The sequence below is a fragment of the Mauremys reevesii genome, linkage group 2 (genome assembly GCF_016161935.1).
Source record: "Mauremys reevesii isolate NIE-2019 linkage group 2, ASM1616193v1, whole genome shotgun sequence".
NCBI classification, from domain to species: Eukaryota; Metazoa; Chordata; order Testudines; family Geoemydidae; genus Mauremys; species Mauremys reevesii.
In genome coordinates this window covers 42,756,602-42,779,663 of record NC_052624.1, presented here as the reverse complement: position 1 = coordinate 42,779,663, position 23,062 = coordinate 42,756,602, and the positions used below count along the sequence as shown (strand labels likewise).

At 40.6% G+C, this 23,062-nt stretch overlaps 1 long non-coding RNA gene across 1 annotated transcript in view; it reads right to left on the bottom strand.

Moving 5' to 3' along the window:
• LOC120398294 overlaps positions 1 to 23,062 on the bottom strand; it is a 177,364-nt gene that overhangs the window by 64,378 nt on the left and 89,924 nt on the right. The window lies entirely within an intron of this gene.

Below are 23,062 nucleotides of genomic sequence, written 5' to 3'. Positions count from 1 at the left end.
GTGACGATCACCAGAGACATGAATCACAGTGAGCTAATCTTGACATTTTTATTCACAAAAATATTTGTGGATGAGAGATTATTTCATTTCAACAGTTTTAGTATCTATTTTAAAACTTATCTTTTACCATTTTCCCCATATGCCCATAATTAAATGAATGGCCATGGCTGTGTTTGGTACCGAAGACTGACTTTAATTATTGCTTTGCGCTATGAAAAACATTCATATTTTTGGTGAGATATAACCATGCGTGGTGCTAAAATTCATCCTCCATGATGCATAGTTTAACCCCCTGCAGCAGCCAGATAACATTTTTGAAGCAGTTGAGGTACTAAGGGGATGGGAGTATATTATGAAGCCATTTATATTTTGTCAGATTGTTAACAAGATTTGTGTTATCTGCACCATGCAACAGGGCTGTCTCAGCAGAATCCATAATAACTTCTTACTATGCATGCCAAATTGTTGGTGCAATTGGCGAAGAGAGAAAATGAAACAGAGGATGATATTACTTACCCACTTCAGACAGCCTACATGAATTGGAAGTGAATTGGCTCTAACTCTCTTTATGCTGCAGTTTAATTAAATTCACACTACATCGCCAGCCCCTCAAACACTCGCATTACCACAGACCTTTAAATATGGTATTTACTAAATTCTTGACGTCAGAACAGAATACAGGGTACATGCAATTCTGGCTACCAAAAACGCATTAGATTATGCTTTCTTATAAATCCTGGACATGCAGATTATATAAATAACGTCATCACAAGCATGATTGGTTACAATGATTCCATTCTTACCTATCGTTTTAGTCTGAATTCTGAAAGACACTATGTGCCCTCAATTTCTGTTGCCTTCAGCTGGAGTTCAAGGTACTCAACACCATGCAGGATCAGGCCCTCTATTGGGACTAACACATATAAGCTATGCCAGTGTTATCAGAACTCTTAAACCTAAATACTGCTGGCACACTGCCCCAGTCAGGATTTAACCCTTTATGAAACTAAAAATATAGCCTCCCCCTGCACTTAAAGGGCAAGGCATGCTAAGTGCTGAGCACTCTCCCCTCTAACCTGAAAAGCATGTGCAGAACTTTAAGTAGATGAGCACTCCTATCGAGGTCACTGGCACTACACACATGCTTAAAGTGCTCTGTTAAATAGGGGCCAGAGTGCTCCCTCTTTGCAGGACCAAGCTCAAAAGCAGGAAGTTAAACACTTGCTCTGCTTTGGTTTCCTAATTTAACAGAATGGCAACAACCAAACAGGTGTAAACAGTGTCCAAGTAAAGCTAAGAGAAGGGAGCTAAGAGAGGTTCAGTAAAACACTCTGCAATTCTATGTATAGCACCAACATCCACCATCGGTGGGGGACTGAACACAGGCTCTAAGAGACAGAAGCCTCAAGTGCTTGAGTAAATGACCATCTTCAATAGCTTACATGCAGTAGCAGACTCACAAACCTCTGTCTATGGTCTAGCCACAGACTGCCCCAGGTAAGGAAAATCGGTCTGAGTTTCAGAGGGCCACACCTGTTCAACTCCACATATGGACTATTGCTTGTAATGCAGCACCCTTGGACGAGTCATCTGAAAGAAAGGAACACACAGACTCTGGATCTAAAAGCACAAGCCGCTATTACCTGCATTGACCAGGTCCATTAGCTTGAATGCAGTACCAGATACTTAAACCTCTATACATTATCCAGCCAAGAGAGATGGACAAAGGGACACACTGTTAGTGTGGGTTACTGCTGCATGGTTTACACTGTAAAACCTTGGCCCCTTTTACAGGGATAAGAATACAGATTTCTTTACTCCCTTCACTGTGGGAAATGAAATGAGGAGGCAAACCCCATGGACCTCAGGGAGATAACTCAAAGCGCACAAATGGACTGTCCACTCCTCACTGCCCTCTTGGCTCTCCCTCTATCCCTACTGGCATGTTTGTCATTCTCTAAATCATCTCATGCCCACATCTAAGCCTTACACACACACAGAATTATATTTTAACAACAGTAATGTATTTCCACCAGGATAGATTAGTCATGTGCTGGGTGGAGCTACTCCTTCTTGGCCCTACCACCTCACAGCCCAATCAGAGCCCAGACTACACAGGAGATTCTGTGGAATTGGGCAGGAGCGGGGCAAAGTATGCTGAAGAACCACTGTTCCTCCTTTCTGTACCTCCCCCACCTGATTTCTCCTGGCTTATGGTGTCCTCTGCATTTCCATCAGCATACGTGGAGGGCACCAGACATTCCTAAGCAAGCACTTAAAAATTGTAGGTGTATAAATGTACTTATTGAAAATAAACATTTTCAAAGGTTCCTAATTCTATGACTCCAGGATGATGCCATCAAACTATGCTGGTGGAACCATCCAGATCTGTCACAGCGGTGGACTGACTGAGCCAAGAATTACATCTACCTTCTAAATGAGAGGAAGTAAGAGGGAAACATGACACAGGTGGTAAGAAATATATTACTGCATTCTGTGCATGTAAAGACTGCCTGCCACCCCCCAAAAGTGAAATATTATCTCACGACAATAGCAGCTATGAATATTGGTTGATTTCAGTAGATTTCAGAGCTTTTTCACCAGAAACTCAATCGCCAAGTTCAAGACTAACTGAAGCTATTTGGTTACTTGACCCCAGTTAGGCTGTTGGTTACAAACCCTTTGCTGAGCAGGTTAAGCTTACAGTGAGCTTCCTTTTAATTATAATACTCACTTTCACTATGCTAAAGGTAATATCAATGTTACTGAAATAACTCCTAGCAATTATTTCATATGAACTTTTAAAAATATTAGCAAACAACATAGTATAAGTTCCAAAGTCATATTATGGCATTTTCATATATGCGCTTTATTCAAAGAAGTTTATGTTCAGTAAAAGGATTTTTGTGCCAAGATAGAGCTAGAGATAGCAATTAAGTAGCTAACTATATCATTTGCTGGTATCATATTACTCTTAGTAAATATTTAAAAATGATTCTGGCAATTGCTTATTAGTTCTACAAATATTGCTGATTTTTAGACTGGTCTAATTCACTTGATAGAAAGCTTGATTTGAATTATTCAGTTGCTAAATGAGCCCCATGAGTAATACATCAAAAAGAAATGAAAAATCTGTTTTTAGATTATGGTCACGCTTCTTTCACCCACTCTGAGACTAGAACTACGTATTTCTACATATGAGTTTATAGTGCTTGACCCTAAGGTCCCAGTCCTTTTTAAGACTGTAAGTGTTTCTAAGCACTTGTCTCAGTTCCTTGCATTGATGTAGTTGTATCAGAGTTTCTAGACATTTTTACATGCTGGGGAATACCAGTGGGAGATCCTTCTTTTCTCATGCACAAGGCAGTAGAAACTTTCAAAGAGACATTCTTCAAAATCCCATCCCCAAGCAAGAGCACTTGAAAATGTAGTATAAATCCCTGCTCAGGTTCTTTAATTCTTGCTCTCTCCTTTGTTTGTAAAGAAAGCATAGGCAACTTTTCCAAGTGGGAGAAATACATGAGAAAGTTCTCTTTTGAATAAGGCCTCATCTTCACTAGCGAGTTTTATTGCTTTAACTATGGCTGTATGGTTAAAGTAGTGCAATTCCCCCCGCAGCGTGGATGCAGTTATATTGGTAAAAAGGTGCTTTAAACCTTTATCTCTATTTCCCTACAGGAGGGGAGATAACTCATACTAGTATAAAGGTGCTTTATACCTCTATAGCATACACACTAAGGGTTGTATCAGTCTAACTATATTGGTAGAGTCACACTCCTGAACTGCATAGATAGATTGATACAACTTCCTAATGTAGGTCATTCCTAACTCACTCTAGTACATACAGAAAAATCTTGAGGGCTCGTGCTATTGAATCTCCTCTGTTAGAGCATCTGCAGGTGCCAAAAAAGCATTGCCACATTGGCACAAAGTGACACTCTGGAGTCACAGTCATCAGCTGTGAGGAGCTCATGCTTGGCACAGCTTAGGTGGGGAGGCATAATGCTGGCTAGAGTTCCCTTTGCCTCCCTTGATTCTGGGCCAGCCAGAGGACCAAAGTGGCCCTGGTGCAAGTTAGAGCAGCCACAATGTTTCTTTGACTTGCAGGGTATGTTTTCACTGCAGAATTGACCTGGGTCCAATCACCTGGGTCTGGGAATCCAGGTTAGCTTAGCCTGAGTGTGAGCAAGCCACACTAGAATCATACCCTGCAGTTATATCATCACTGGTGCTGTACCACCCAGGTGGGGCAGTAGGACTTCAGGGGGCATATCCCATGGTTTATAGATTCATAGATTCTAGGGCTGGAAGGGACCTCGAGAGGTCATCAAGTCCAGTCCCCTGCCCTCATGGCAGGACCAAATACTGTCTAGACCATCCCTGATAGACATTTATCTAACCTACTCTTAAATATCTCCAGAGATGGAGATTCCACAACCTCCCTAGGCAGTTTATTCCAGTGTTTAACCACCCTGACAGTTAGGAACTTTTTCCTAATGTCCAACCTAAACCTCCCTTGCTGCAGTTGAAGCCCATTACTTCTTGTTCTATCCTTAGAGGCTAAGATGAACAAGTTTTCTCCCTCCTCCTTATGACACCCTTTTAGATACCTGAAAACTGCTATCATGTCCCCTCTCAGTCTTCTCTTTTCCAAACTAAACAAACCCAATTCTTTCAGCCTTCCTTCATAGGTCATGTTCTCAAGACCTTTAATCATTCTTGTTGCTCTTCTCTGGACCCTCTCCAATTTCTCCACATCTTTCTTGAAATGTGGTGCCCAGAACTGAACACAATATTCCAGTTGAGGCCTAACCAGCGCAGAGTAGAGCGGAAGAATGACTTCTCGTGTCTTGCTCACAACACACCTGTTAATGCATCCCAGAATCATGTTTGCTTTTTTTGTAACAGCATCACACTGTTGACTCATAACTAACTTGTGGTCCACTATAAACCCTAGATCCCTTTCTGCCGTACTCCTTCCTAGACAGTCTCTTCCCATTCTGTATGTGTGAAACTGATTGGTTCTTCCTAAGTGGAGCACTTTGCATTTGTCTTTATTAAACTTCATCCTGTTTACCTCAGACCATTTCTCCAATGTGTCCAGATCATTTTGAATTATGATTCTTAGCTCTTTACTAATCTGTGCCACTCTGTTAATTGTTTTGCAGTGTACAGTGTCTGCCCTTTTTGGGACCCACACAGAAATGTTCTTAGTCTGCCATCTCAGTGAAAAGCACTTCTAGCTCAACATGTTCCAGATTGCTGATTGTCTCATTTACTTCTTACTGCAAGAAAACATTGCTGGCATATATGGACTATCCTGAAAGTCAAACCAATATCCCAAATAAAATAATGGAGCAAATAGTGAGAGAAGAAAAAAAATCACCAAAAATCCAGAAGATCATAAAACCATGAGCAATAAACAGCATGGAAGGATAAGAACAGATCTTACCAAACAAGCTTAGAGGCTTTGCTGGGGCAGCTCATAACACAACCTCAAAATTAGTAGAGAAAGGAAAAGCAGTGCATGGATTTAGGCTTGTCAGAATTTGATTTTTTAAATATAATTTTGACAGATATCAATATTTATTTTTAAGGGTTTTTTCCGATTTTGATCAATTTACATTTTTACAGTTGCACAAAATTATGGGTTTTAAGGCATTTTTTCCCCAATTTTTATCTATTTCAATTTTCCCACTAGTGGGAAATTATGGGAGGCTCAGAATTATTTAGTGACAACAGACATTGAAATTCATAAAGTTAAACCTTTATAACTGTTAGAGCACCAATTGTCAATATCACATGTCAAAATATACAAAGTAAGTATCCTTAAATCAAACTCAAATAAGTTCTCAAGCAGAATTTTTCTTCCTTTGCCTATCTGTGCATTTCGATTATTATCAATGGAAGTTTTTTGTCAGTTTGTGTGTGGAGTGAAATCAATGTTTCTCAACATTTACCAATAAATATCTAATCCTTCCAAACCAGAATATATTTGAATATAAATAAGGCATTTGACACAGTGACTAATGAAGTGTGTCACATGGATTACAGACTAAAGGACTGTAAATAAATGTTTATTCCCACACAAAAAAACTTTGTGAAGATGGAATTAAAGCAGACAAAGTGTCAATAATTTAAAGGGAAAATTAAGTGTTGCAGTTTTAAAAATTGAACTGATAAAAGCTAGGAAATATGTTAAAGTTAAAATTTAAAGAAAAGGTTTGATTAAGGAAATTCACATTTAAGGAATCCTCAACCAATGTAACGTTCCTGTATACCCACTACCCTGCACACTCCACGCACCTTTTATGAATAGTATGGAATCTGTGACAAGTACCTTGTATGACAGCTAGTTACTCTAACAATTTATACCTTGGAAATTCAGCCAGTAATCTTAGAATCATTAAGACCCCAATTCAGCAAAGCATTTGCTTAAATTCCATTGACTTCAATCAGAATGGCTGCTTGTTGCATCTACTTTGCAGTGAAAATGACTACACAAGGTGCAGGGTAACAGAATGAGACCCCAGGGCCCTATGTATACAAAGCCCTTTGAAATCAATTGGAATTTCTTCACTGACATCAGTGGGCTTTGGATCAAGTTCCATATTATTGATAAGTCTTAATGCTTTTGGTGTTATAGGCAATCGCACTGTTTGTGGAAGAAAATTGAATATGAAACATGGATTAATATATTTAAATAGTGACTGAAAACACAGGAAGTCTAGAGTATCAGAAATTCTGTATTTTTTAAAAAAGGAGGGTGCTATCTTCTCTCAACTGGGAAGTCTTAGAGAAAGATTTTCTACAAATATTATTTGAAAATAGAAAGAAAAATTATTTCAGAAAAGAAAGAGCTAGGCTGTAATCCTCTATTTTCTGGAAATTAAATTATCAGTTACTAGCACTCTAGGATATTTTGAAGTAAATTATAACTGATAATGAGCTGTATTTTTTTCCAAAATAGACAATAGGTGTTTTGTTGCATCTGAATTCATACACGAGCACTAAGAGCCCTGGCCTCCATATCCATTTAATCAGTCATTGGGCTGCTGCTGTCTTCTTTAGACCACTGGAGACTGGGGAATCTCAGTTTGAATTCTTTGTTCTTCAAAACATTATATCATAGCAGTGAGTTCTCTTATCTATATTTAATGGAATAGCTCCCAAAATCCCAGGGTGATTATACATGTATACAGATCCCTCAGTATTACAGATTGTAACCCTGACTCTCTAAGAATACCCTTTTTACCAGCCAGATATCAAATAGCACAAAAGAAAAGCAAAGAAAGAACACAATAGAAAGGGTAGGAAAAGGGAATGATCATATATCTCTGTAAGCCAATCCATTCACATACCTTTAGCAGCATCTTACCTTTTCCATTGTAATTTATAACATATGCTTTGGCTTATCAGGCATAATTTTTTTAAACATGGTATTTTGAATGCAATAACATGTGCCCATCTTGTACGTATATTGCATTTATTATTCATTATAGAATAAGATGACTGAGAGCAACTCTACAGGCTGTGCTCATGCCTCATTTAAACATCACAATCTTCACAGATGAACAAGGAGTTAGACTCCAAAGTAGGCGGGGGGACACTCTGCAGTCATCCACTAACCAGCAAGAATTATGCCATTTCTGAAGCAACTAAGGTGACAAGGATATACTATTTTACTCACTGACATGTCATTAGGGTGAATCAGCCATGTGACCCTCTAACTGCTTCTTCCACAGCAATACAAAATTGACTGGAATTGTTGCATCAACAGTTGGGTTCAATTGTCTTAGGTACCGAAGCTTGCATAAAACTTTTGTTTATCTGTGTTGATAGATATTAGTGCCATGCATCCTATCTCTATAGCAATCAACTTACTACCAGAAACTACAACATAGAGACCATCAAAAAAGGACTGGTTTGAAAAAAATGACACGAGGACAAACGGATATAAATTGTCAGTCAGGAAATTTAGGCTTGAAATTAGACGAAGGTTTCTAACCATCAGGGGAGTGCAATACTGGAACAGCCTACCGAGGGAAACAGTGGGGGCGAAGGACCTCCATGACTTTAAGATTAAGCTAGATAAGTTTATGGAGGAGATGGTATGATAGGATAACGGGCTTAGTCAATAGGTCAATTAAGTGCCACACTGGTAAATAGTACAATGGGTCAATGATATGATATTCTTAACCTTTTTCCAGAGGGTATGGCTGGAGAGTCTTGCCCGCATGCTCGGGGTTCAGCTGACCGCCATATTTGGGGTCAGGAAGGAATTTTCCTCCAGGGTAGATTGGCAGTGGCCCTGGAGGTTTTTCGCCTTCCTCCGTAGCATGGGCTGAGCTGAAATAATTCCTCTCCTTCCCTGGTATTTATCCCTCTGATATATATAAAGAGTGCAGTCATATCTCCTCTTATCCTTCTTTTGGTTAAGGAAAACAAACCGAGCTCCTCAAGTCTCCTTTCATAAGACAGGCCTTCCATTCCTCGGATCATTTTAGTGGCCCTTCTTTGTACCCGTTCCAGTTTGAATTCATCCTTCTTAAACATGGGAGACAAAAACTGCACACAATACTCCAAATGAGGTCTCACCAACGCCTTATATAACGGGACTAGCACCTCCTTATCCCTACTAGAAATACCTCGCCTAATGCATCCCAAGACCGCATTAGCTTTTTTAACGGCCACATCACATTGCCTACTCATAGTCATCCTACGATCAACCAGGACTCCTAGGTCCTTCCTTTTATTTGTTTTAAACCCTCTGCCTATTAATTTCATTTGTTGACCCCTAGTTCTTGTGTTATGAGAAGTAGTAAACAACACTTCCTTATCTACTTTCTCTACACCATTCATGATTTTATAGACCTCAATCATATTTCCCTTTAGCCGTCTCTTTTCCAAGCTGAAAAGTCCCAGTCTTATTAATCTCTCCTCATACGGAAATGAAAGTTGGGGTGTATTTCCACACAAGATTGGCTGGGAAACTCTTCAACCTGTCCTGAATTAAGTCAAAGACCAAGGTAAAAAAGGTGCTAATCAGGGAACTTCTATTTGCTGCTGCTGCTGCCCTCATAGCCCACAATGAAGATCTACTACAAGAACTCATGGACTGTCTTTCAAGTGCTTGTCTGGCATTTGCTCTCACTATCAGCATCAAGAAAATGGTTGTATTAGGACAGAGGGTTCCACAAGATCCTTCAATTACCTTAAATGCAAACCAGCTAGAAGTTCAGAAGTCCAATCCAGGAGTTCAGCTAATTAGGTTCTACAGTGACCACCAACCTTTCACTGGATGAAGAACTACATGTCCACATTGGAAAGTCTGCCACCATCTTTAGCAGGCTAACTAAAAGAGCATGGAACACCTCAAAGCTTACCATCAAGACCAAAATGCTAGTATACCTAGCTTGTACCCTCAGCAGTCTTATGTATGGTGGGGAAACATGGACAACTTATGCTCATCAGGAGAAAAGGTTAAACAGTTTCCACATACACTGTTTATGCCGCCTACTCAACACCAAATGGCAAGATAAAGTCACCAACGCAAAGTTTCTTCAAAGGGCAAATTTACCAAGTGTGACAGCCCTGCTCAAGCAAAGACTACTGCACTGGTTGGGCCATCTGAGTAGGTTGGAAGATGGATGCATACCCAAGGACATGCTATATGGGGAGCTATCGGGGGAACAAGAACAACAGGACACCCAAGCTTCACTATAAAGACATATGCAAGCGAGATATGAAGGAATTTGGAATTAATCCAGACCAATGGGAAGTCTTGGCAAGTGACTGTAACAACTGATGCTGTCCTCTCCATCGTGGTATCAAAGTCCATGACAGAAACTGGCTCCTACAGTTTGAAAAGAAAAAAAGCCCACAGGAAGCAAGCAGCTCCCAACCAAGATGCATACATTTGCAATAACCGCCAAAGATCATGCAAATCTCGAATTGGACTATTCAGTCACATGAGGCATTGCAAACCATGTACATCATAGGCTGCAATTCCCACCATCTCTCGCAGATGAAAGGATGCCACCATTTCACCACTGAATCCATATTTGGGGTACTGTGTTATGATGTGTTTGCTGGTTTGGATATTCTTGCCGCAGTCACACAAAAGGAAGTCTTTGATTTCCCACTTGTGCATCAAGTATCTGCATCTTGCATGGTTTGTTCACATGTGATTCAATGTGGACAAAAGTATGTGTGGAAGGGCAAAACTAGGCAGGTGGCTTATTGGTTCAGTGATAATGTGCTTAGTTGGAATGGTGGATGATGTCCAGACACCTTCCATTCCCAAAGACATGAGGTGGGCCATAATGATTTTCTCAATTTCACCCATTGTTGGGGTATGTTGCCCATAACCTTCTTCATGGGAATTTCTGGGTAGTCTGCACATTTAAGTTCTTGTGCTGTGGCTCTATCTCAATGGATAGCTGGAGGTCTGGTGTTTGCTAATACAGAAAATCACATTAAAGCCATTGATTTTAAAGTTTCCATGATGATTCACATGATCTGATTCAGCTGCCTATCCACAAGTTGGGTCTGACAGTTTCTTGTCCACACCAGTGCACAGTAACCTGCAACTGAGTACACCTGGACCAAGGCTGATGTTCATAGCACTGCAGCAGTTGATCCCCAGCTTGTTCATGCTAACTTTAGGATAATATCAAAGTGAGTCTTCACTTTGGAGGCTTCTTTCTTGAAGTGGTCATGAAAGGTGAGTGTGCAGTCAAGAATGACACCAAGGTATGTTGGCTTTACAACATTACAATGATGAGTCTTTACTGCCTAACATAATTTTTCAATTATTATCTTTCATTTGTGTAGTACTGTGTATAGATGCAAAAAAAATATTTTAGCTGTTTATTAGTTGTGGTCCCTTCCCCTAATGAAGAGAGAACAAATATTCTGCCATTAAGTAGAGCTGTTACTACAAATACTATTGCCAAGTTTTAGCCATAGTTTTGATATCTCACAATTTGGCCCCAATCTAGATTTTTCCAGTAAAAAAAAATTTAAGCTTCTAGTCATTAAATATTCCAAGCATTTAATCAGCGTTACACACAACGTTATTTGATGCATCTTTGGTGGATCTTTGCATTGACAAGTAAAATAAATCAGGGTTTCTTGAAGCCAGCCAACAACCATTTTAACCACCACTGTTTTTGTCCACATTAGATGCTAGCTGGTGTTTAATTATACATTAATTAACACATTAGCCAACATGTTTGCTAAAAACATACCTAAATTTCCTACTGTTAGGGCAGGTCTTCACTACCTGCCGGATCAGCGGGTAGAGATCGATCCATCAGGAATCGATTTATCACATCTCATCTAGATGTGGATAAATTGATCCCTGAATGCGCTCCCCGTCGACTTGCCACCGTCCTCACGGCCAGGTAAGTCGACCTAAGATGCACCGACTTTAGCTACACTATTCGCGTAGCTGAAGTTGCGTATCTTAGGTCGACCCCCCCCAGTGTAGGCTTAGTGAAGGCCTTAAAGGTCAAATCACAGTTTTCTTTATGACTGTTCATTCTCTAGAACAGGCTAGAAGCCTCGAGAATGAAATGAAGCTTCCCATGTACCAGGCCATTGTTATCCCTGCTCCCTTGTACATTGCTAAAACCTCAGTCACGTATATTAGACACCTCAAGATTCTTGAACAATACCATCACTTGTGCCTCCACAAGATCTTCCTAATCAAGTAGGATGACCAACGCACCAACATCAAGCCAAAACCTCCAAACACTGAAGCTATGATCATCCACCACCAACTCTGTTGGGCTGGTCATGTTCTTTGAATGCCAGAAAATAAACTCCTGAAGCAGGTCATATTCTCACAACTGAGCCATGGCCAACAGATATGGGGCGGGCAAAAAAATAGATTCTCTCTCTCTCGGTGTATTTATATTTTCAGCAAACTAACAGACTTGAGCTATTCTGAGGTAAAAAAAAATTGAAGACCAGTCACTTTAGTTTTTCTACAAAGTAAACTAGGTAAGATCAGAACTATAGCTCATGCACATTAGTTACCCAGAAGTAAAATATACACCTTATTTAGCAATGAAGACAAGGCCTTCACTAGGACAGGGATCGGCAACCTTTGGCACGTGGCCCTTCAGGGAAATCCACTAGCGGTCCGGGATGGTTTGTTTACCTGCAGCGTCTGGGGACTGCGGGAAGCAGTGTGGGCCAAGGGATGTGCTGGCCACTGCTTCCTGCAGCCCCCATTGGCCTGGAACGGCGAACCGCAGCCAGTGGGAGCTGTGATTGGCCGAACCTGCAGACGCTACAGGTAAACAAACTGTCCTGGCCCACTAGCGGATTTACCTGATGGGCCACAGGTTGCCGATCCCTGCACTGGGATAAAAGGTGTGTTTATGCCATGTGTTAGCTAACATGTGGTAACTAGCATGAGGTAAAAATCTGTTACAGTATGTTCATAGCACACAGATAAACTAGAAAACAACATAAATACTTTTGCTGAAAGATTGCAGTGTAACACTACATTGTTTCTTAGAATTCAGAATGACAACACACAAGAGCCCCAGAACATAGGGAGAAAACAGGCTGGTCCTTAAGGCAGCCAAGTGCAACTCACCTCACTTTAATATAAACTGTCTGTTTTCAGCCTGAGTCAGACAAACAGCTTACCATAGAGCCCTCAACCTGCAAGCAGGACCAGGAAACCTGTTCCCTACACACATACACACGTCGGCGGTAATCCCTAGAAGTTCAACGATGATTGTCTTCCATAAAATGATAGCCAGTTATCACCAATGGATCTGTAGGTGGCTAATGAGACCGATCTGGGATCCACAGATCTTGTCAAAATTGGGGCAGACATTTCCCAATGGAAGGGGCAGATATGGATTGCTGAGTCAGGCTCGGTGCATTCTTTCCTCCTTTCCCATTTCTCCATTTCCTGTTATTGCCATTGGATCTCAAAATACCGGGATCCTTGCCACAAGCTCATTTTCCATTTTGGTCAGTCAAGCGCTTGGGTTTTCCATAAATTTATGTCAATATTGCACTGCATGTTGGCTTTGAGGTTGTCTTTAAAGCCAAAGTCTATTTTTTTGCCCGCCCCATATCTGTTGGCCATGGCTCAATATATAACTATTTAAAAAAATATAATCAGAAATTATATTAAATTAGTTTGACAGGATCTATTTTCCATAAACCCATGTTGATTTGCATTAATTACATAACCCTCCTTTAATTCTTTATTAATTGAATTATGTATCAGCTGCTCCATTATGTAGCCCAGGATCAATATCAGGCTGACAGGCCTGTAATTACCCAGCTCATCCTGTTTACTCTTTTTACACATTGGCACATTAGCTTTCTTCGAGACTTCTGAAACTTTCCCTGTACTCCAAGATTTATTAAAAATCAACATTAATGATCCAGCAAGCTCTTCAGCCACCTTTTTTCGAATGCAAGTTATCCAGACTTGCTGAGTTAAAAATGTATGTCTTTAGCAGATTCTGTTTAACATTTTCCAGAGATACTAGTGACATGGACAGAGTCCTATCATCACCATATGATGAGACTATATTATCTGTTTTTCCCCAAACGCAGAACAGAAATATTTATTGAACACTTTTCTGCATTATTATTGATAATTTTACTATTTCCATCTAGTAATGGACCATTACCATTGTCAGGATTCTTTTTATTCCTAATATCTTTTAAAAACTCATTCTTATTGTCCTTAACTCTTCTGGCCATTGATTTCTCCTTGTGTTACTTTCCTTCCACTATCAATTTTATACAATCCCTACCTTCTGATTTAGGTTCACTACGTTCAACTTCCCCTTTTCTTCCATTTGTTGTATAATATTATTGTTTAAAGTTGTCTTCACTACTCCTCTAAAGACAGATCTGATTTTTTAACCAGCACAGCCTTCTTCCTTTATTGCGGCTTTAAAGGCATCTAGTAAGTTATTCTTAAATGATTCCCAATTATCATTCACATAATCCTGATTAAATTCTTCCTCCCAGGTTTGGCTAATAATTGTTTTCAGCTTTGTGAAACTGGCCCTATTGAAGTACCTTATATATTCTGTTCTTATATATTGCTAGTCTGCACTTTATTCTGCTTCCATGTTATAAATGTGATCAAATCATGATCATTTATATTAAAGCGACCATTAATTTTTAGTTCTGTGATCAGTTCCTCTTTACCTGTTAAGACAAGGTCTGATAAAGAAGTGTTGGCTGCAACCCATTTGTACTCTGCCTTGGTTACCCCTTTCACCATAAAAGCCAAAATCATATGAAACTCAACCGGTTTGGAGAGATAGTGATACCAGATGAGTTTCAGGAGAAATGTGTTGTACCCTGTAAACCTTTCAAAGCCAAACACATTGCAACTTCTGGAGAGGCATGACTTTTTGAGACTGAGCTCCATAGTTTCTTTTGGGGTTCTGTAAATGACATGAGGTAGTTCTTTTAGATTGAGTAAAACCTGCACAACACTTGGAGATTAACAAATTTAAACTGGGTTTATTTTGAATTTTGACTTCAACCCATAAATTAACTCAAATCTTAACAAACCCAAGGAGGACTTGATAATAGACCAAGCCATAACTTTGTAGTGCTACCAGCACATTCTGACTCCTCCTTAATGGTTGTGTAAAGAAGGGAGAGATCACAGGAAACCTATCTCACGGTGTCCCTGCACAGGTGGCAGCAAGAATCTGGGTGCTTGTGTTTCCTGGCTGCAAGATATGGGTATTATACCAGCATCAGAACTAGATAATCCAAAGGAGAATGAGTCAGGCTGGCGCTTGGTGAAGCGAACACTGTTCCTTGTCATAGGATGCAATAGTTCCCACTGCAGCCTCTACATCTCCAGTACAGAAAAGCAAACTGGCTGCCCCAGCACTCCATAAGCCAAATGTCTTTGGGAAACACCACTGATGAAGAGCCCCCCTACACCTCCATAAATGCAAAAGCAGCTGTGGGCACATCAGACGTTTTTAGTTTTCCCCAGGAAACTGAATAAGGCCCAAAAGCCAAATTCAATGTAACATAACTCCGCATTGCTATAATAAGTGCCAGGCAGGACTGAAGTCTCACTGTGCTGGGAGCTGCACAAACATATAGAAAGATAAAGGGCTAAATCCACAAAGGTATCAGACATTGCAGCACCAGACCCCTAGGCTTTCTGCCCCCTAGTGGAATCCTGAGCCCTGAGTTATGCACACAAGCTCCCCATACAATCCCCAGGGAGAGGAATCCATAAAGCTGAGCAGGGTACTGCCTAAATTAGGCAGGAATGAAATGAAGATGAAAGTGGTGGGGATTAGGCCTAGCTACTCAAAGATATTTTGGCACCTGACTGATGGGTCAGAGGAAGGTGCCCCCCAAGTTCAGGAGTCTCAGATGCAAACTTTTCCTGGAATTAGGCATCTAAGGTAAGTCAGCCACTTATGTAGTCTATACCCTAGCAGCATAAACCCAACTGTTCTCACACTGAAACAGAGAATCCCCCCCCCACACACACACACACACACAAACTCCATTACTGCCAATAGCTGGGAGATGTGGTTTCAAATCCCCATTCTGCCTGCTGTGTAGCAGGGACTTGAAACAGCTCTCCCACATCCATGGTGAGTTTCCTAACCACCTGGCTACAATCTAATTATAGTGGCATCAATAACTTTGCTGGGTTTTCATCCTTTTTACTAGGAAAATACATACAAGCCTCAGAAAGTGAAAGGAGAGATTCCTGACATATACAGTACTATACAATGCCAATCAAAAGATAAATTAAGTTGTACATGAAGCAGAAGAAAATTCCTTGTGACATTACCCTGTAGGGAGTGATAACAAAACTATAATTACATTACAACGAGAGAGGTGAGTTTTCTGTATTGAATGTGATGAGAATAAGACATTAAAATCTTGCAGATGGATGACAGATGACAGGAAATAAAATTAGGTTTATACTAATCTAACATAATGTTAGGCTGCTGCTATTGCTCAAGAGATGAGGGTGTTGTGTATGAAAAAGCTAAAGTGACCAAAATGTAACTGGCAGTAAATTATGATTCACGTGATTTACTGACTCACTATGAGCCCTTCAGCAAGTTGTTTTGGGCCCAGTTTTCAAAAGGGCAGCCATGCAACTGCACAAGCAAAAGAGCTCCCACATGTGCACACCATATTCATTATTGTGTGCACACACTGGCATGCGAAAATGGCTGGCTATGCGACTGACTGACCCGTCAATGGGAGTTTGCCTGAGTAAGGGCTGAGTGAAAACAGAACCTCAGGATTTGGCTCATTCTTTTCATTATAGTGCAAACCTGCAGTAGCTGCAGGTTAATATGTTAAATGGATGTGAGTCAACTTTAATTTCAGACAACTCCAGGTTCTCATAGAGCACCCTTTCAATAGGAGGGCCTGAATTATTCCTCCTTTCAATTCCTTTTTTTAATTCCTAAGGGTTTTCATATTCCCCGATGATGTTTATAAATGTCTTTTCAGGCAAGGCGAAACTGAGGGTATATCTACATTGAACACTAAGCCTGGGCTCTGACTCAGGTTTGAACCCAGGCCCCCCTTCTGTCCACACACAAATCAGTCTGACTCAGGTCAGTGAGCACTCAAGAAACGGATCCTAGGATCCTGCTCGGGTGGTGGGTCAGAGCCTGAGTCCAGCTATGACTTGGGTCCAACCCCTATCATTTTGCAGTATGGACGCAGATCAGGCCACAGACCTAATCAGAAGGTCTGAGGAGTTCAGAATGGACATGTTAGCACTGCTGTGAGACACAGGTCCAGCAACAATAATCCCAGGTTTACAATGCAGTGTGGACACTGAAGCATGGGCTTTAAAACACGTAGTCCGCAAGCCCAGGTCCCAAAGAACAAGGTTTACAATGCAGTGTAGATGTACTCAGAGTGACTGTTAGTTCCTACCACAAAGAGTTTACAATCTATGTATGTGGTATGTGTATGCATGGCACCCAGTAAAATGGCACCACAGTCCTAACTGAAGCCCCAGTAGGTACTACTGAAACACTACTACTACTACTTTTAATAATAATAATTTAATTTAGTTTACAGGGAAGCAATGAAATATACTATGCATAAAGTGCTATCAAATGTCCCAACTAAACAGACTGAAATAGAGAAAATAACACTTTTTGCCAACAGTGTCTGCTTTTCTACACAATCACAGCAGATGAATTGACAGGTTTCAGAGTAGCAGCCATGTTAGTCTGTATCCGCAAAAAAAACAGGAGTACTTGTGGCACCTTAAAGACTAACAAATTTATTTTAGCATGAGCTTTCGTGAGCTGCAGCTCACTTCTTCGGATGCATAGAATGGAACACACAGACAGGGGATATTTATACATACAGAGAACATGAAAAGGTGGAAGTATGCATACCAACAGGCAGAGTCTAATCAATTGAGATGAGCTATTGTTAGCAGGAGGAAAAAAACTTTTTGAAGTGATAATTAAGATGGCCCATAGAAGGTGTGAGGAGAACTTGATTAGACTCTGCCTGTTGGTATGCATACTTCCACCTTTTCATGTTCTCTGTATGTATAAATATCCCCTGTCTGTGTGTTCCATTCTATGCATCCGAAGAAGTGAGCTGCAGCTCACGAAAGCTCATGCTAAAATAAATTTGTTAGTCTTTAAGGTGCCACAAGTACTCCTGGTTTTTTTGCAGATGAATTGAGCCACACTGTCTTGTTAATAAGCAAAATTATTATTGATTCAAATTATAACTGGAAAGGGTTCAGGCAAGCCCCCAGGATACCCAGCAGTCATTTGAATAGTGACCTTTCCCAGTCAGATTTTGGAGTTAGATCCTGGAAATTCCCTATTCTTACAGCAGATATGTTTGTTGTATTTTGCATATTGTTTATTTTACCCTTACATGCAACTGTCCATTTTTCTCCAGGAATAAATTGTCATTAACTCTTCATTCCAATCCCATAAACATCTTTCTCTTGAACATTTATTTGAGAACCCAGCTGTAAACACTTTTAAAGTAATGTATGATATAGGGGAAGGTTGGTCTTGCGATTAAGGCCCTGGACTGAGAGGCAGGAGAGCTGCGTTCCGTTCCTGGCTCTTCTAGACTTCACAGAACAGATGAGTATTGAGAAATGATTTGAAGCAGGAAAGGCAGAAGCTTGGTGCAGACTAACTTGTAGCCTGTTCCAAGCAGTGGCTGAAGTAAAGTAGCACCCACTACTACCACCAACAATAAGCCTTGGCTGGTGTGTTAAGAGTTCCCTCTCCTGTTTCAATCTACTTGAACTACTGGTTCCCAACCATGAGAGGCAGCATGGAAGAAAGTGCAGTCAGCAAAGAGAAAGAGGTGAGCATAGCAGTGAAGTTAAATATGTGAGTTAAAAGATGAGATGTAAGAATGGATGAGAGCCCAGTTGCAGGCTAACATATTGTTACATCAGTTTTGCAAAATCCTTTTCACCCACTTGCCTGATGCGAGTACAATATTTTTGATTGGCTAGTAAAATAGCATTCATTTTTGTCATTATCACAATCATGGTAAGAGTAGAGGAGCAGCTTTTGGATCAGAGCTAGGAAATTTTGCACGATTTTTACATAGATGCATAAAAACTGATGGTGTTTTATACGTGCTGCCATCTGGCTTTTATAGCTTTTCTTTGTTGGATGTTTTTGTTTTAATGTATTTGCCCCTGGGAACACTTTTCTTTAATGTTAATAGAGCTTGTTAATAGAAAAACTTCTATTGCGAACTTTTCAATATAGCTAAATTGCTGTGGATCCCCTGTTCAAGACAGCCTTGTTTCTGATGAGATGGTACATAAAGTTTATAAAAATAATTACTACTGGCCAGATTATTATTTTTTTGACCAAGCCCTCAAAGCCCCATTGCCTACGCAGAGAATTTTGGACAACTCTAAAAATCAACCCCTAAATGATGCTAATGCTGTGATTAGATCATGAGTCCCCTTGGTTGCACACTATTGGGGAAGATCATTGACCTTGTTGACATAATGAGCCCTTACTCTCAGCTCAGGGCTCACATCCCATGCCACAAACAATTATCTCATATTTCTGCCCAGGGCAGCAGGTGTTATGGCTTGACTAGTGTATTCTATTCAAACTACAGAGTTGTCATTTAACCTTGAACCTGTGCCCAGACTTTGAGACTGGTGCCTCTACTAATTAGCTATTCCAAATTTAGAAACAAACATTAATTAAGAAATTCATTGTCTCTAAATGCATGCCTTTATGAAATGTGGCAGATCCAGCCAGGTGTTGCTGAGCACCACCTTTGGAATGTAGGGTCACCTCAAGTCCCGTTAGAGTCAATGGAAGTTGAAGGCACTCAGTATCCTGCAGGATTGGGCTCTTAGAGTGTCATGGCCCTTACTTCTCTCACAACTCTTCTCAGACTCTGATTCCAGTCATGGGGGTTCCCTCCTGTGAACAGGTATAAGGGGAGGGGTGACTAGCTAAGGGGAGTTGTTGGAGCCATCTCTGCATCGCATCTCTGCATCACACAGTTGCCCACTGGGCACACAGAGAGGAGCAAGCTGCTTCAGGAAAAGGGATGAAGGACATTACTCCAAAGATAAAGCAAACAGGGAGCAGGGTAGGAACCCCCTGAATCACATTCATTATCTGTCATAGTCTGGGGCTAATGCATCTATGCACTACACCTTACTGAGGGCTTATAAAGTTACGGCCTAGCCCATAATCATCATTAAAATAATCTTTACTAATTACAGCATTAAACAAATGCCAAGTCCCCAAAATGCCTCATCTCAAAACACCACATGGATTTTAAATGCAGATGCAATAGCCAAGCAGAAACTTGTAAGAGACCGTGAATTGATACCGCAGAGGTGCAATATAAAACATAAAATATTGCAGAGAACCCGGTCAAACTAAAGATGTTTTTAATTGGTTAATCAATCACTCCCATCCGAATAAGAGGTTTTTTACATACAATCATTAGATGTTTTCTTTGTAACAATGAACAACCTGCCAAATTCTGAGAGTCCCAACTGTGTAAGATGATTTTGCCACAGAGCTGTGCATGATAATTAGGCTTCCATGTAGTATTAGATGATAGACAATGCTAGAATCTATTAAAATATTTATGGTGCTCAGAACAATGGAAGACAATCAAGTACTCAGACAGGATCTAAACAAATTGGGGAATGAGTAACTAAACAATGGCAGATTGAATTTAGCATCAGTAAGTGTAAAATAAGACATATAAGGAGAACTAATCTAAGATTTCAGCATACATTGGCAGTAAGTAGCTGGAATCCTCTGGGGAAAGGACCAAAGAGGTCATTGTGAATTTTTATTATTTACATCCATATAAAACAAGTACTGATGGAGCAGCCAACATGCTGACGACAGACTGGGAAAGAGAGATTCAACACAAGGGTGCTATATTATTTCATGCGTTTGTTTTCGTATACTAACACTTAGCTACAGAATGGATTCTTGCCCCCAAAGCCTTGCTTTCACTGCATGTATGAAAACTATTTTCTATTCATCATCTTCCTAGGAAAATTCAACCCTAATACATCCCCATTCATACACACCCATGCCTTTGATCTTCTGCTCTGCCTCTTCCATGCACCACCTTCTCCATGGTCATTTCCACCCCTCACTCTTGTATATCAATAATTTGGAGTTTCACTGACATCACAGGTAGGGTAACGTGACTGTGACTGTGTGCAGCCACTTTTGCTGTCCTCATGGGGTAATGGATGTTAGAACATTCATTGGCTTCTCACAAGTGGTCTAGGGTAGGCTCCAGGTTGTGGGTGGACTGCCAAGGGCCTTGTGCCCAGTGTCTGGGCAGCATGGGTGCTTAGTTGGCCCATGTCCCACTAGTGTCAAACATTAAACATTCTTTGTATAGTTTAAAAGAGGGACACTGAATTGCTTTCACATAGGTCAGTGGATTACTGCACCTAGAATGTTGCATTGTGAAGGAGGAGATTTCATACAAGAACATAAGAACGGCCGTACCGGGTCAGACCAAAGGTCCATCTAGCCCAGTATCTGTCTACCGACAGTGGCCAATGCCAGGTGCCCCAGAGAGAGTGAACCTAACAGGCAATGATCAAGTGATCTCTCTCCTGCCATCTATCTCCATCCTCTGACGAACAGAGGCTAGGGACACCATTCTTTACCCATCCTGGCTAATAGCCATTTATGGACTTAGCCACCATGAATTTATCCAGTTCCCTTTTAAACGTTGTTATAGTCCTAGCCTTCACAACCTCCTCAGGTAAGGAGTTTCCACAAGTTGATTGTGCGCCATGTGAAGAAGAACTTCCTTTTATTTGTTTTAAACCTGCTGCCTATTAATTTCATTTGGTGACCCCTAGTTCTTGCATTATGGGAATAAGTAAATAACTTTTCCTTATCCACTTTCTCATCATCACTCATGATTTTATATACCTCTATCATATCCTCCCTTAGTTTTCTCTTTTCCAAGCTGAAGAGTCCTAGCCTCTTTAATCTTTCCTCGTATGGGACCCTCTCCAAACCCCTAATCATTTTAGTTGCCCTTTTCTGAACCTTTTCTAGTGCTAGAATATCTTTTTTGAGGTGAGGAAACCACATCTGTACACAGTATTCGAGATGTGAGCGTACCATGGATTTATATAAAGGCAATAATATATTCTCGGTCTTATTCTCTATCCCCCTTTTAATGATTCCTAACATCCTGTTTGCTTTTTTGACCGCCTCTGCACACTGCGTGGACATCTTCAGAGAACTATCCACGATGACTCCAAGATCTTTTTCCTGACTCGTAACTAAATTAGCCCCCATCATATTGTATGTATAGTTGGGGTTATTTTTTCCAATGTGCATTACTTTACATTTATCCACATTAAATTTCATTTCACCCCATAGAGGTGCTGAAGAGAGTATATGCTGCATCCTGCCCAAGGGCTGCACATCAGCTGTCACACCTGGAAGGCTGGTGTACTAATCTCTCTCACACTGGTGTATATTGGAAGTCAGTGGAGTTTTGCCAGTGTAAGACAGATGTAAGTCAGAGGGTAATCAGGGCCCTTGTGCCCCCAGGAGCTCCCACAGAAGCAGTATGCAATCAAATAATCACATACCCTGGCCTCAGCACAGTACAAACAGAGTACTTAATTTGTGGCATTATTTTTTTTAAATAATGATTTAATCAGATAGTTCAGTGGGATTTAAGAGGGGCCTGCATGAACATCTGCACAATTATAACTCAGAAAGCTAACTCTATTCTAGGAGGAGAGATCATGCCAAATGAATGACACAGGAAAGCAAATTCCATGCCTCAGGGAATGAAATGATCATCCTTGGGGTAAAATCAGGAGGCAATTTTTCCCTTCAAAGCACTATTAGCCAGTTATGAATATATGTGTGATGGGGGCCCCAACAGGGGTCCTGTGCCACCTGGTAAAGACCGTGTCAGAATCAGGCTAGCAGGCAGACCACCATTTGGCAAATTCTACTGTGTCCCTAGATAATGGAGATGGATGATTCGTCCAGTCCTGCTCTTGGCTTCATGCCTTCTTTCCTGTCCGATGCAGGGTTAGACCCAATCTAGACCTTAAAATTGCAAACCCCATTGAGCAATGACTGCGCCTTGCTGTCTGTTCAGCACCAGGCACAATGTTCTCAATGAAAATTATAATAATCAATGCCACGCCTTAAAAACCTTTCCGCCTGCTACAGTATGTACAGATACTCCTATAATTTATTCTCATTAGTCTAATTTACCTTTAGTATACTTTACATATGTTAACATGTAGATGTTCTCGTATTATTATGACTGATTATCAAGAATGCATTGAATTTAACAACTGAGCACTCAAGGAATTCTAACATTTATATTGTGTGCAAACCGCAAGGACAAGAGGGAGGAAGCTGTTGGTGTCAGTGCATGTCTTCAAACGAATACTATTTAAGATAGAAAGAGCTGAAAAGATAGATGAAAGACAAGGCTAATGCATATTTGTGATGAGCTCTTTTTGGCTTTCCACATGGTGTAAAGTCTG